Genomic DNA, 13,887 nt, shown 5'->3' with positions numbered 1-13,887 from the left:
ATTGATCCAAAAGCTCAGAAAAGGTAAGTTCAAAATCTCATTAAAGAGACAAAAGCAGGCATTTCATAGAGATTGTGATAGGTACAGGTTGGTATCCAGAGTAGCAAAAACAGGGGTTGCTCCAAAATGGGTAGTTAAATTCACAGTCCGATTCCAGAACAGGCAGGAGGTTCAGATACGGGTGTTATTACCTTTCAGAGGTCTTGGAACAGATGATTTTATTTCAGGTTTCTCAGGAGCAGATTCAGCCGCTTGTCAGTCTCACAACACATTAATCGTGCACTGAGGCACAGGTGAGTCCAGTTTTATAATGCTGTGAGGTCAGGTCAGAGATCCTTAAAGGAAGAGTATAAAACATATTTTACTTTGGAGGCTTTTCTAGCCATTAGATCATGTTGGGATATGACACACATATTCATTAATGCATTCTCACGAATTCATGAATTCATACTCTCACTCATTCAGCCAATTCATCCACACATTTATCCATATTCTCACGCATTAAGACAATTAATCCACACATTCATTCATTAATCCTGTCAGGCAAACAATTCATCCACACATTAATTTATTAATTCTTTCACTCATTCACAGTGAATCTGAAGTTTGCTGAAGTACACCCAAAGCAGCGCTCCTCAGTCAACATGGCCTCAAATCGTAAATATGATATAAGTTATATTAAATTTGGCTTTTCATATATTGAAGCTAGATGTCATGGACAGAAACCACAGTGTGTTTTGTGTAGCGAAACATTGGCTAACAAAAGCATGAAGCCATCAAAGCTAAAGCGCCATTTAGACACAAAACACCCGGCCTTTGCAGAAAAACCTGTTGAGTATTTTCAACGAAAGCTATAAGAGCTGAGGGCATCACAAACGTGCCTAACATCTTCTTGTTCAAAGCAGGCACTCCGAGCATCTTAAAGAAATGTCAGGTGACATAAAAACAACAGACCACAGCTTGCATCTACACTAACAAATACTATTCATTACAATTGGATGAATCCACAGATGTTGTGAACCATGCCATTTCACTGGTTTATGTGAGGCATGTGTGGGAAGGAGACTTTCAGGAGCAGTTTCTCTGCAGTAGAGAGCTTCCCACCACTACAGTGTGCCTGATATGGGATATGTGTGTCGGAATCACAACCGATGGTTCAGCCTGGAAAACACTCAGGGGTGGTGAAGAGAATTCTTGAAAAGGCACCAAATGCGGTTTGGAACCATTGTTTTTTGCACAGGGAGGCATTAGCAGCCAAGCATATGGTGCCAGTGCTTTACAAAACTTTGAAAGATGCTGAACTACATTAAACGGAGTGCCAAGCACGCCAGGTGTTTTCAGAAGCTGTGCATAGACCTGAGCAGTGAACATGTATAGGTGCTGTATCATGCGGAGGTTCGCTGGCTTTCCAGGGGCAAAGTTCTCTCACGTTTATACGAACTGAGAACGGAAATCGCGGCCTTCCTCTCAGAGTGCAACTCGACTTTTGCCAATCTGTTAAACAGTGACATGTGGCTTGCACAAGTTGCTTGTCTTGCAGATGTGTTGGAGCAGCTGAACACATGCTCTAAATATGTCTATGCAATGGAAGGGACACAATATTTTTGCACAGACAGAAAAAATCGAGGCTTTCAAAAAGAAAATGGCATTGTGGTCAGTAGCACATCTCACAAAGCTGGAGGAACGTTTTAAAGCAGCACAGGGATGAAGGCTGGATACACGATCCCTTTGGAAATGATTTGGAAAGCGTCATGTTGCCAAGCAACGAGGAGAGTCAGCTTGTAGAGCTTTCATGCAATCAGATGCTAAATTTTTTTTACTGAGCTAACCCTCTCCCAGTTTTGGTGTAATGTTATGGCTGATTATCCTTCCATCTCAACCCATGCCATCAAAGTTTTACTACCATTAATATAATTCAACACAACTTATCTTTGTGAGAGTGGCTCATCAGCTCTGGTTCAGTTAAAGACAAAGCATAGAAAAAGAATGGACATTGAACATGACCTCAGAGTTGCTTTGTCTACCATCACCCCAGACTTTTAGACACTCCTCAAAAGCAAAAAGCATCCCCAGTTTTCCCATTGGTTCTACCTCATATGTTTCAATGACAAATTGTTTATTTATTTATTGGGTTTTTGCCGCAATGGCACTTTCATTTCACTAGCGCTGTGATTATTGCATAATTAATTTTCACTAGCGCTGTGATTACTGCATTATTCATTGTGCAAAGTATCCTTTTGTTTACTGTTTGTTGTTTAAAAAGTGCATATGTGTGTGTGTGTGTGTGATACCGCACAAGTTGTTTTATGGACTAAAATATAATGTTTCTGAAATGAAATTATTTTTGGGTTGCGACTTAATGACCAAAGACAAATGTGGGTCCTGAGGATACAGGCAGAGCCGGCCTTAAGTGTTCTGGCGCCCTGTGCGGAATACCCCCCGCCCCTTCTCACTACCTCCTCCTCTCTGCCCCTTCTCACTACCCCCCATGCCCCTTCTAACTATCTACTCCCTCTCCCTACTTTTCATTTTCCTCACTTACCTTATTGCCGGAGTCCTGTGGTGGGAGCAGGAGGCATCCGTCTTCTCGCTCTGCCGCAGTGCCGGCATTTCATGTTGAGCACTGGAATATGATGTTATATTCCGGCACTCCACATGAAATGCCGGCACCGCAACGGAGTCACTGAGAGTTAAAAAACCCACAAAAAACTATGCTTTAAGTCCCGGGCAGGGGCGCCGAGCGGTTGCTCGTGAAGTTTTCAGCAACCGCTCGGCGCCCCTGCCCGGGACTTAAATTAAAGCATAGTTTTTTTTTTTTTAACTTTATTTAACATGAAGGATGTTAAATAAAGTTTAAAAAAAACGATGGTATAATTTAAGTCCTGGACAGGCGCCCCTGCTGCCATGGCGCCATGTTCGGCTGCACAGGTCGCACACCCCTAGACCGGCCCTGGATACACGGGTTGAGAACCACTGTTGTAGAGGTCCTGCAGTGGGAACGCGGCACGCACTGCTTCACTGCTGAGTGCTGGTATATGACGTCATATTCCAGCGCTGAGCATGAAATGCCGGCAGCGCGACCAAGCATTGTCCCGGACTGAGGCTGCCAGGGCAATCTGGAACATGTGGTCACCCTAGTGTGTAAGGGCAGTGTATGTGTATGTGGGGTTATGGGCAGGTTTGTTTTAAGGGCAGGTGTGTGATGCCTAGTCATGGTGGATACCTGACATTATGGTGGACACCTGGCTGGCTGAAAATCATGGGAATTGTAGTTCACAGCTAACATCTGCAGCTTTATCTACTGTTAACTGCACTTCCCATGATGCTCAGCTGGTTGACCCTCATGGTAATTCAATTAAACGTGTTGGTTATTTTTAATATGCATGACAGTGCTGACAAAAATGAAGCGTGTTTTAAGTGGCGATGTGCAATTGCTTGTATTGGTGAGTTGCGCAAGAGCAATAAAAAAAAAAGTGTCCCTCTTTCACATTTTGAAATGTTGGGAGGTATGTGTTTGCTTTAGTGGGTGTGGTGAAAGGCATAGGTTAGGTGGCTATTTATGGACCAAATAGGATATGTAGACGGAAACTAATGTATGTTATCTACACTATTCAACTTAATAAGATATTTTTGCTCTTTCTATACACATGATGTGTGTAATGATCAATTGTGAGCAAATACATGAATAATAAGATGGTGCGGGTTTGTTTTGTTAATATATGCCACTGACATATCCTCCCAATATTACAGGTGCTCAAAGTGGGACATATTCGGACGTGGTTAGAGGTGTGGAAGGGTACAGTTAGAGATGGGACAAAATCATGCACTTACCTTGCCACTTCACACTGTAATGAAGAAGAACACAGGGATATGATGTCTAAACTCGGCACTTAGCATCAGTGCTGGTTTTGAGGCCATGTGAAAGCTATAATTTAGGTATGTGCTGTTGTGGTGTTGTTTTACTTTACTGAGAACATGGTAGGTAAACGGGACTGCCTCCCATCAGAAGTGGTATAGGCTATGGGGCTGTCTTTAATATTGATTGGACCCTAGGCAAGCATTTGCCCCCCCGTGCCCTCCCCCGGAAAAGTACTTGCTGCACCGACAGATTACAAGGAGACTGCAGGGCAGGAGCGCAATACTGTCACTCATACTATGTCACTCGGCATAGCAAATGAATGGTGCGGGTCAGGTGAGTAACCAGAAAAAGACATGTGAGTCGTGATCATCCTTACGTGTTCAGGTGCCCTGTGCAGGACACCCCCCAAATTATTTTGTCCCCTTCTTCACTGTGCCACACCTCTAATTTCCTCCCTCATGTAGTTCAGGTATAGCCCCTTTTACCCCTCGTTAAAGACGGCCTGGAGAGGCTAGTACAGTGAAGGAATTTAAAAATGAATGAGATTTGCATAAAGTAATGTAAATGTAAGAAAAGGCCAAGGACTGGAAATCTCTCCTTTTTAACCTCAAAGCACAGACACTCACATGATTCCTGAAATCAAGAAGGGGTATGGGGATTAAAATACAACTTGCCAATTATTATTATTATTATTTTTGGTAGAAAGTATTCCTCCAACAACTCAGGTGCCCAGATTGGGATAATTTAGTTGAGGGCCTGGAAAAACTGTGAGGGGAAAAAATTCTGTGTTTGAATTTCTACTGCTACGTAATTAACAATTATTGTGATCTATACATCACTTTTGCACTGCTAGATATGCTATATAGATTGCACTCAAAGACAAGCAGGGCACATATACAAGTTTAAACACACACAGATCACATAATCATTATTGATAGTGTTTATCAATATTTTTATTGTCATATTTGCTTATTTAGCTTGCTAGGTGAATACTTAGAGCTATCATGTTAGTTTGATTTTACTTTTGAAAGCCTGAAATTTACAGGCACACACGGAATGATCAGGGGCCCTCTATTGTTAACTTGAGAATTACAGCTCCAGTAACTGGTTCATCCAAGATAAATATAATAAAGGTGCATACCAAAATTGTGACTCTACTCACAATTAGCAAGCTGTGACAAATTCACTTATGCAAAGCACTATATATATATATATATATATATATATATATATACATAAACAAAACATAGTATAATGGGTTGGTTGCTGAGTAGAACTCTGTATTCTTAGAAATGATTTTGTGAATTTGTAGGCAGCTGAAAATATTGCCATCCTTTATGCTCAGGTTTGGATATTTCTGTGGTAACTCGCCTTTGTCAGTACCATATTTATGTACAAGGTGTTATCAGGTGCCTACCTCCAGAACCTGAAGATTATATGTAAATAGGACCTACTTGGCAACTGCCTATATCATGGGTATGAATGTTTTAAAGTGGAATGGCTGTCTGATAAAAACATATGGAGAGTTCTTACAAAGTTCTTTGAATAACTAAAGTATTTACAGTAGGTCCTTGACTAGTGTCCAGAAGTAGTGTATTCCTTAGACATTAAGCAATTAAGCAATCATAAATCAGGTGTTTGATGCGGGCCCGCTGAATAGCTCGGACCGGCCCGCAAAGAGTGTCCTGGTGACTCACCAATGAGTCCGGTGTCCCCCCCCGCCCCGGTCACTTACCTTAAACTCCTGTGTTGGAAGCGTTTGTCTCGGGTGCCGGCGCTTTACGCTGGGCGCCGGCATATGACGTCAGACGCCGGCGATCAGCAGTGAAGCGCCGGCACCCGAGACAAACGCCTCACGCTTCCAACACAGGAGTTTAAGGTAAGTGACCGGGGCGGGGGGGGGAGATCCTGAGAAGGGGGGGTTAGGGAGTTAGAGGGGAGATACTGAGAAGGGGGGGTTAGGGAGTTAGAGGGGAGATACTGAGAAGGGGGGTTAGGGAGGGAGGTCTTACTGTGTGTGTGTGTCTTACTGTGTTTGTGTGTGTGTGTCTTACTGTGTGTGTGTGTATCTTACTGTGTCTGTGTGTGTCTCACTGTGTCTGTGTGTGTCTTACTGTGTCTGTGTGTGTCTTACTGTGTCTGTGTGTGTCTCACTGTGTCTGTGTGTGTCTTACTGTGTCTGTGTGTGTCTTACTGTGTCTGTGTGTGTCTCACTGTGTCTGTGTGTGTCTTACTGTGTCTGTGTGTGTCTTACTGTGTCTGTGTGTGTCTCACTGTGTCTGTGTGTGTCTTACTGTGTCTGTGTGTGTCTTACTGTGTCTGTGTGTGTCTCACTGTGTCTGTGTGTATCTTACTGTGTCTGTGTGTGTCTCACTGTGTCTGTGTGTGTCTTACTGTGTCTGTGTGTGTCTTACTGTGTCTGTGTGTGTCTCACTGTGTCTGTGTGTGTCTCACTGTGTCTGTGTGTGTCTTACTGTGTCTGTGTGTGTCTTACTGCGTGTGTCTTACTGTGTTCATAGCTTATTCAGTTATTGTAATAAATATTTTAGCCCATTTTTTAGCTCAAAATATTTTTTCCTTTTTTTTCTCCTCTAAAATCTAGGTGCGTCTTATCAGCAGGTGCGTCTTATAGAGCGAAAAATACGGTATGCACTCCGAAGCCTTGTTCATTTTGTTCACTTCTGTGCTGTGCTAATAGTTATTCAGGCCTTACTTATTCAAGCACCTCTACCAATGACGTAGGCTTGAATAACTTTATTAAACAGCACATAAGTTAACAAAATGGACAAGGCTTCGGAGTTTGTAGTTTGTAGAGGTCTGGCCCTCTAAAACCATTCCAATTTCTCATGTGGCCCCATGGGAAAATTAATTGCCCACCCCTGGTCTAGAGAGACCCTCTTATGAACTTGTTTATTTTTTCATGGGTGCTGCAAGAGGCAAAATCTTGTGACCGCTCTCTGGAGGCATTTCAGCAACACTGTTTAAGCTCAAAGATTGCCTCCTAAGAACTTTTAAATCAGGTGTATGCCGCCATTTTGTATATGGTGGATGTTGATGCCCCAGTGAGAGGCTACATGGGGCCCTTGTTGCAGATTTTGGTGTTGCTGAATGCCTCGACATTGAGTCATTTCAGCAACACCCTTTAAGTGAAGAAAGTGACCTTTTTATTGCTTTCTAAGCTCATTTAATGCCATGATGTACCAGGCACATCATTGGTTGTTAAAAGGTAGAGATTTAACAATAGTTACATAATAATGCTTGCGTCCAGAACTATGTCAACCATTTAATGAAACCCGTTTTGTTAACCAGTATTACTAATAATAATACTTTTAAAGTTTAAGTCCTTTTTTGTCCCTAAAAGGACACGAATATTCATTATTCAAATGCTTGAATTCAACATTTAATATATTGCCATAGGTTTCAGTTATTTTGTCCTGGGCAAATTCTGTCTAATAATCAATAGAAAGTATATTGTAATTAAAATGTTGCATGTTATTGTACAATGGCACTTTTTTGATGGACAATTTTATCAATTTATTGCAGTAGCCAATTTACTAACATTCAGTTGTGTGAAGAAAAAATAAAAACACACCATTGACAATGTGAATAGTAAACTATTAATTCAAGTTATTGCTGCTACAGATGGTTCTACAAGCTATTGATTCATAAGGTATACTTAGTGTTTCACACAGGCCTCTCCATTTTGGCTTTACTTTTGTTAAATAAATCATGAGGGGTCAAATAAATCAAATGGGTTGCACACATTCAAAGCTGCCTATAAAGTAGGAGATGGCAGGAAAGTTTGCTTTCAACTCTGAATTCAAAACGCAGTATGAAAGTATTTTCCCTCGTGCAAGAAAGACGAAGCTCAACGCTAAATAATATTTAGTTAAATCAGTGAAGACTCAAGATATGTAAAGGGACACTCCAGCCATCTTATGCACTTCAACGAATATGATAGCTGTGTGGGCCCTTTCAACTCTAATTTTGCAGATGCAAGATTGCCAACCCCTCAACTGCATCTCCTTAGAGCAGATGCTTTCGGCTTGAACGCATCTAATGCTCTGCAGCGTGCATTTTCATTTGAGGCTCAAATGGGAATAATATCCTGCAAATGACTGGCTGCTTCAAGCTGCCAAAATGTGATAGAAGCCATGAAGAGTATTTTTTTAACGTAAAATTAAAAATGCACATTAGAAGCACTTACCAAGTGCTCCGGCTTAAAATCACTCAAGGGAGCCGGAGGTCTATTAAAGACCTCCGATACCGCTCCCTCGTGATCCGCGCGGCAACTGCTGCTGTGCGCCGAGGTTTGTTGTCAGATCCCGGCGCACAACACTGAAGCCGCGCCCACCGCCGTCCGTGACCTCTGAACCGGAAGAAGACAGAAGAAGAGGAGCGAAGAGGAAGAAAAGGAGCTGACTGCTGTAAGAAGAAAAGAGGAAAGGTAGGAAATCATTCAGTGAGAGTGGATTGGTATGTGTGGAATCTGTGGATTGGTATGTGTGGATTGGTATGTGTGTAATCTGTGGATTGGTAAATGTGGAATCTGTGGATTGGTATGTGTGGATTGGTAAGTGTGGATTGGTAAATGTGTGAGAGTGATGGCTGTTATGCTGTACCATTTCCAATGTCTTTTTCATTATATAAGTATGCTCTAAAGTGCATCATAACTCCCATCATATGCTGTTCCATACAGTGGCAGAGCTGGAAGACAGAGGCCTTGCACCCCCACCGCAGGACTCCTGAAAGGTAAGTGAACTTCAAAGGGGAAGGGGGTAGATAGTTAGGAGGGGGTAGATAGGGAAAAAGGAGTGAGACGGAGGGATAGGGGGTAGATAGGGAGAAGGGAGTGAGAAGGGGTAGATAGGGCAGAAGGGGGTGAGAATGGGTAGATAGGGAGAAAGGAGGGTAGCAAGAATATTGAAATAAAGAGTCAGAATGAGAGAGCGAAAATGAATGGATTAATGTGTGGGTGAATTGTGTGAATGAGTGAATTAATGAATATGTGAGAATGCATCAATTAATATGTGTAAATCATTTGTGTGAAAGAATAAATGATTGTGTGAATGAAAGTGAAATAGTGAGCGACTGTAAAAGTGTTTGTGTTAATCATAGGTGTATAGTTGATTTGTCAAAAAGGCAAAGATGGTATAAGCAGGGTGTTTATGGGACAAAAATGGCACAGGCAGGGTGTTTATGGGATAAAGATGGCACAGGTAGCGTGTTTATGGGACAAAGATGGCGTACACTCGGCTGTTTGGGAACAATGCTGACTCATGCTGGGCTGTTTGGGGGCAAAGATGGCACGTCCTATGTGTGTAATTTGGCCGCTGGTCAGGTTCTTTGTGGGCAATGTGGACGCTGGTTTTTTTGGAGGGTTATTAAAGAAAGCACTACTATATGTTCAGTAAATGTTATTTAAACGTGTTTATTTTACTTATAAGTTATTAATTTATTTTTTCAGATTTCTTGTTGTTTACAGTTGACATACAGTTTACAAATTGGTGCAATAAATATTCTTGCCAACATAATTTTGTAGATGTCTTTACATTTGGGGGGGGGTGCCACTTACAGGATCCGCCCCGGGTGCCAAATACTCTAGGTACGCCCCTGAGTATAGTACCGTATTTGCTCGATTATAAGACGACCCCCCAAAATCAAAATATTAATTTAGGAAAAAACAAAAAGCCAGAATAGAAGACTACCCTATAGGAAAAAAGTTTTACTAGTAAATATTAATTCATGTAAACTAATTTTCATATTTAATAAAAGCTATGACTGAGAAAAATATATTTTTTATTTCCTTTTATTTGCCACTCTGCCCCCCCAGTTATGCACATCTGCCCCCAGGCTTGCCACTCTACCCCCAGATGTATATGCTCTATACCCCCCTATTTGCCACTGTGCCCCCATATATGCCCCTCTGCGCCATGATACGCCTTATACCCCTATATGCCACTCTGGGGGTTAAAAGGCATATCATGGGGCTGAGTGGCATATAGAGGGTTAAAATGCATTTCTGGAGATATATATATATACTGCTAACAGCAACCACACTCCTATCAAGCCAAGGCAGCCAGTACATGCTGGAACCTGGGGATGATAGAAGTGTGATTACAGCCTCCCTATGCCATGCCACCACCACCACCCCCCTTACACATCCATGCTATCACACACTCATTCACAAACATTTAAATACTCATTCATTCCATTAACCACACATACTTGCTCAAACCCCCCACCCCCTAACCTGAACTGCAGATCTCCCACTCGCAGACTTCTGCAGGGGCCCGGCTGTGCAAGCAACTTCTCTGGCCCCGCCCCCAGAGGAAGGAGACGGGAGGTAGAGTTATGTGAGGAGTTATGCGCTAGCTTCCTGTTCTCCTGCTGCTAATAGCAGAGACGCTGCTCGCGATCAAAGCCCGGTTAGCAGCACGGCCCCAGCAGAATGAGGTCTGATAATAAAGATGACCTCGATTATAAGACGAGGGGTATTTTCAGAGCATTGCCTCGTCTCATAATCAAGCAAATACGGTAATTATCCAGTGTAGCATTTGCTACTGTCTGAAATTCAAACTTGGTAGACTTTAAATGACCATGGTGGCAAAGCCACAATGCTGCAATGTTATCACCAAAGGATGCATCAATACTTTTAACCCCTTAAGGACCAGACTTATTTTTTCTTTTTGTACCCTTTGGGACCGAGGCCGTTTTAACACTTTTGCGGTGCTTGTGTTCAGCTGTAATTTAGTGTACCCACACACGTTATATATTGTTTTTTTCAGATACCATTATTTTGATCATATTGTCTTATTTACTATTAAAAAAACACCCATAATAACACCAATTCAGCCACACAGCGTTTTATTCGTGAAAAAACGCTGCGGCCAGATGTTAGCTGTTCTTCAATAGGAAATCGCACAATGCCATATCCACTTGGCGTTTTTCTGTTTGGCGTTTTTTCAGTCCTCTTTGGCGTTTTACTGCTTTTTTGGGCTCTGTGGCAGTTTTTCAAAAATCGCAGCATGTTGACACCCATATATTTTTGAAAACTAGACACCCCATGGTATTTCAAATGCTGGTATTCAACCCTTTCCATGCACTTATACAACCACACTTTGTCAAACTTTGTAATAGTCATTTAAAAAAAAAATGTTCTCACAAATTATTTAGTTATAAATATACAGGTCCTGGTATATGTCACTGTCAAGCACCCCAATATGTGTTCAGCAACATCTCCTGAGTATGGTGATACCCCACATACATAGGTTTACCAGATTGTTTGGCTGGTAATAGGCTACTTTCGGGACATGCATAATTCAGGTTTTCAACACAGACTTTTAGCATTTGGCCGTTCGGCCTATCTCCTCTTTGGAACGTTTTTGAAGCCGGCTACTTCAATTTACCCCATCAAACCCATCATATATTTTGGAAAACTAGACACCCCTAGACACTTTGTTTTTAAAGGGCGCCGCCATCTTGCGAGTGGCAGAATCACTCAGAGTGGCGGTTGTGACCGCTCTCCGGAGTGGTCATCGCGTGCTGGGGTGGGTGTTCAGTGTTGCTGAATGCCTCGCTATCGAGGTATTTCAGTGATACCACTGTCGATCGCCTCCTGAACTCTTAAAACGGGCATCCGCCGCCAGTGTATGGCGGATGCTGACGCCCCGGGGAGCGACCAGACATGGCCCCCGATGCCAGCATCGAGGCATTACAGCAACGCCGTTTAAGCAAGGAAAGTGAACGTTGATCACTTTCTAAGCTTATTTAATTTAATGACGGTTCAGGGGCGTCAAAGGTCGTTAACAGACAGTTTTTGCATGGCGGCCCTGAACTGTCAAAGGTTGCTAAGGGGTTAATAAAAAAAATTAGAATTTATAGCAGCAAGCGAGTTACAAACATACTTGTGATTAATTTCATTACGTATTTATCTTAAGAGTAAACCCACAAAAAAATCCTTATGAGAAATGGTAGCAGTGTCGTGCTCCAATCGTACTTTAAGTAACACCACACTATTATTTAACCGTACAAACATTAAACCATTTCCGAAGAGCACACTTTCTACATGAAAGACATAGCTGGAGAATATTTATTTCTAGATGACAAGAAAAGGTGGCATTTTCTTTAAAAAAAAAAAAAATACAGCTTTTAGGTATTATACAATTGTCCTGCCTGCAAACACATACACTATATGGACAAAAGTATTGGGACACCTGACCATTACACCAACAGAGATTTTGTAAGATTGGATTCTAAATACATAGACAATAATATTTAGTTGGTCACCCAACTATACTGAAGGGGACATACCAAGACATGTTGGACAATGCTAGGTTTCCAGCTTTGTGGGAACAATTTGGGGAAGGCCCTTTTCTATTCCAGCATGACCATGCCCCCAGTGCACAAAGCAAGGCCCATAAAGACATGTTTGGTGTGGAAGAACTTGACTGTCTCACGAAGAACCCTAACCTCGACCCCATCGAACACCTTTGAGATGAACTAGAACAGAGGTTGCGAGCCAGGCTCTCATGCAACATCAGTGCCTGACATCACAAAGGCTCCACTGGGTGAAGGGGCAATAATTCTCACAGAAACTCAAAAATCTTGTGGAAAGCCTTCCAGAAGAGTGGAAGCCATTATAGCTGCAAAAAAAGGGGATGGAGCCAAATACATATCATTGTCTATTTGTTTAGAATGCAATGCAATGCAATAGGTGTTATGTATGGTCAGGTGTCCCAATACTTTTGCCCATATGGTATACATTACTGAACACACCAAATACCTACTGATGTAATTGAAATAGGTTAATTCTTAAAGCAGTATACACTCTTTAAAGATGTATTTTAATAGGACGATAGACAATCAGTTGTTCAACAGTATGATTAAACAAGGACATTTTTAAAATATGCAGTACTAGGGAACATCTAAGGTAGCATACCCATGGTATTCGATGTAAACAAAAAAATACAAGTGCTTAATAAATATAGCTTAATAGATCAAAACTTAAAAAGTAACAATGTGATACCATACAAGACTAGCACCAGCCTGAAATCTTTATGAAGAACACTCTTCCGGGCATATAAGACCTTTAAAAGCCAACAGACTATACATTAAAAGCATAATTGTGTATTAACTTAAATAATTACTTAGTTTACATGTGCCCTTCGCTACCCCTTAAAATACAGAGTTCTACTGGTGTTAACACTTAGAATGAGACTAATACATTTTGCATTCACAACCAGAGGTTAAAATTCATATTTGCCTTTACAGCACCAAAATGTTCCGTCAAATGTCACATTATACATCCCGTAATTCGACTGGTTGTAATAGTCTAACTAAACAGAAAGCTGTAGCCCGTTTCAAAATGTAAATTATTCAAGTAATCTGCTTTTGATCTTCCGAATCCTCCATGGAAAGCAAGTATGAAGCTACAAAACCCATGATTTCTTCGTGCAAAATAAATCCTGTTAACTACTTATGGCTCATTCTTGAAGTGATGTGTAAATATTTGTATATGTTTGCGGAGCCACAATGGCCTGTAACTTCATCAAGGGGCATAATCCAAGCATCCAATGTCCTGTAGGTTACAAAAATACAAATAAAATAAAAACCAATACATGCTTGTAAACAAGTGATTTCCCACGACTTGAAGGTATTGTTTTAACATAATAAGATTTACAATCTAAACTGTAACAGCAAGGTGAAGTGTCCATCCAGCAACAAAACTTGCACATGGATGTATGCCGATACAGTCCCAAATGTACATTCCTACAGGTGGCCAGTCAACAGCACTTCCAGAAGAAAAACAAAGAGAATCTTATTTAGTTGTGAAGGTAAAACATGCAACCATCTACTTCTCTGTGTTTGATAGAAGGCAGACATCAAGAAAATTAAACGTTAAAAGATTATCCAAGATTTTGTTTGTGATCATTAATATGACTGCTCCTCCCTGCAGCATATAAATACACAACCGGATATAAGACAATAAGTGTGGTGTTCCGGCTGCTTTGTTCAATAATTCTGAT

The 13,887-nt window shown here is 41.4% G+C and overlaps 1 protein-coding gene across 1 annotated transcript in view; it reads left to right on the top strand.

Annotated features, from left to right (window-relative positions):
- The first annotated feature begins 3,753 nt into the window (after nt 1-3,753).
- Nucleotides 3,754-13,887, top strand: part of PFKFB2 (6-phosphofructo-2-kinase/fructose-2,6-biphosphatase 2) — a 35,223-nt gene continuing 25,089 nt past the window's right edge. The window contains exon 1 of the mRNA XM_053454389.1: nt 3,754-3,936. The gene's annotated coding sequence lies outside the window, so the exon portion shown is untranslated. The remainder of the gene's footprint in view (nt 3,937-13,887) is intronic.

The sequence above is a fragment of the Spea bombifrons genome, chromosome 2 (assembly GCF_027358695.1).
Source record: "Spea bombifrons isolate aSpeBom1 chromosome 2, aSpeBom1.2.pri, whole genome shotgun sequence".
Taxonomy (NCBI): Eukaryota; Metazoa; Chordata; class Amphibia; order Anura; family Pelobatidae; genus Spea; species Spea bombifrons.
This window is presented reverse-complemented; position numbering and strand designations above follow the sequence as displayed.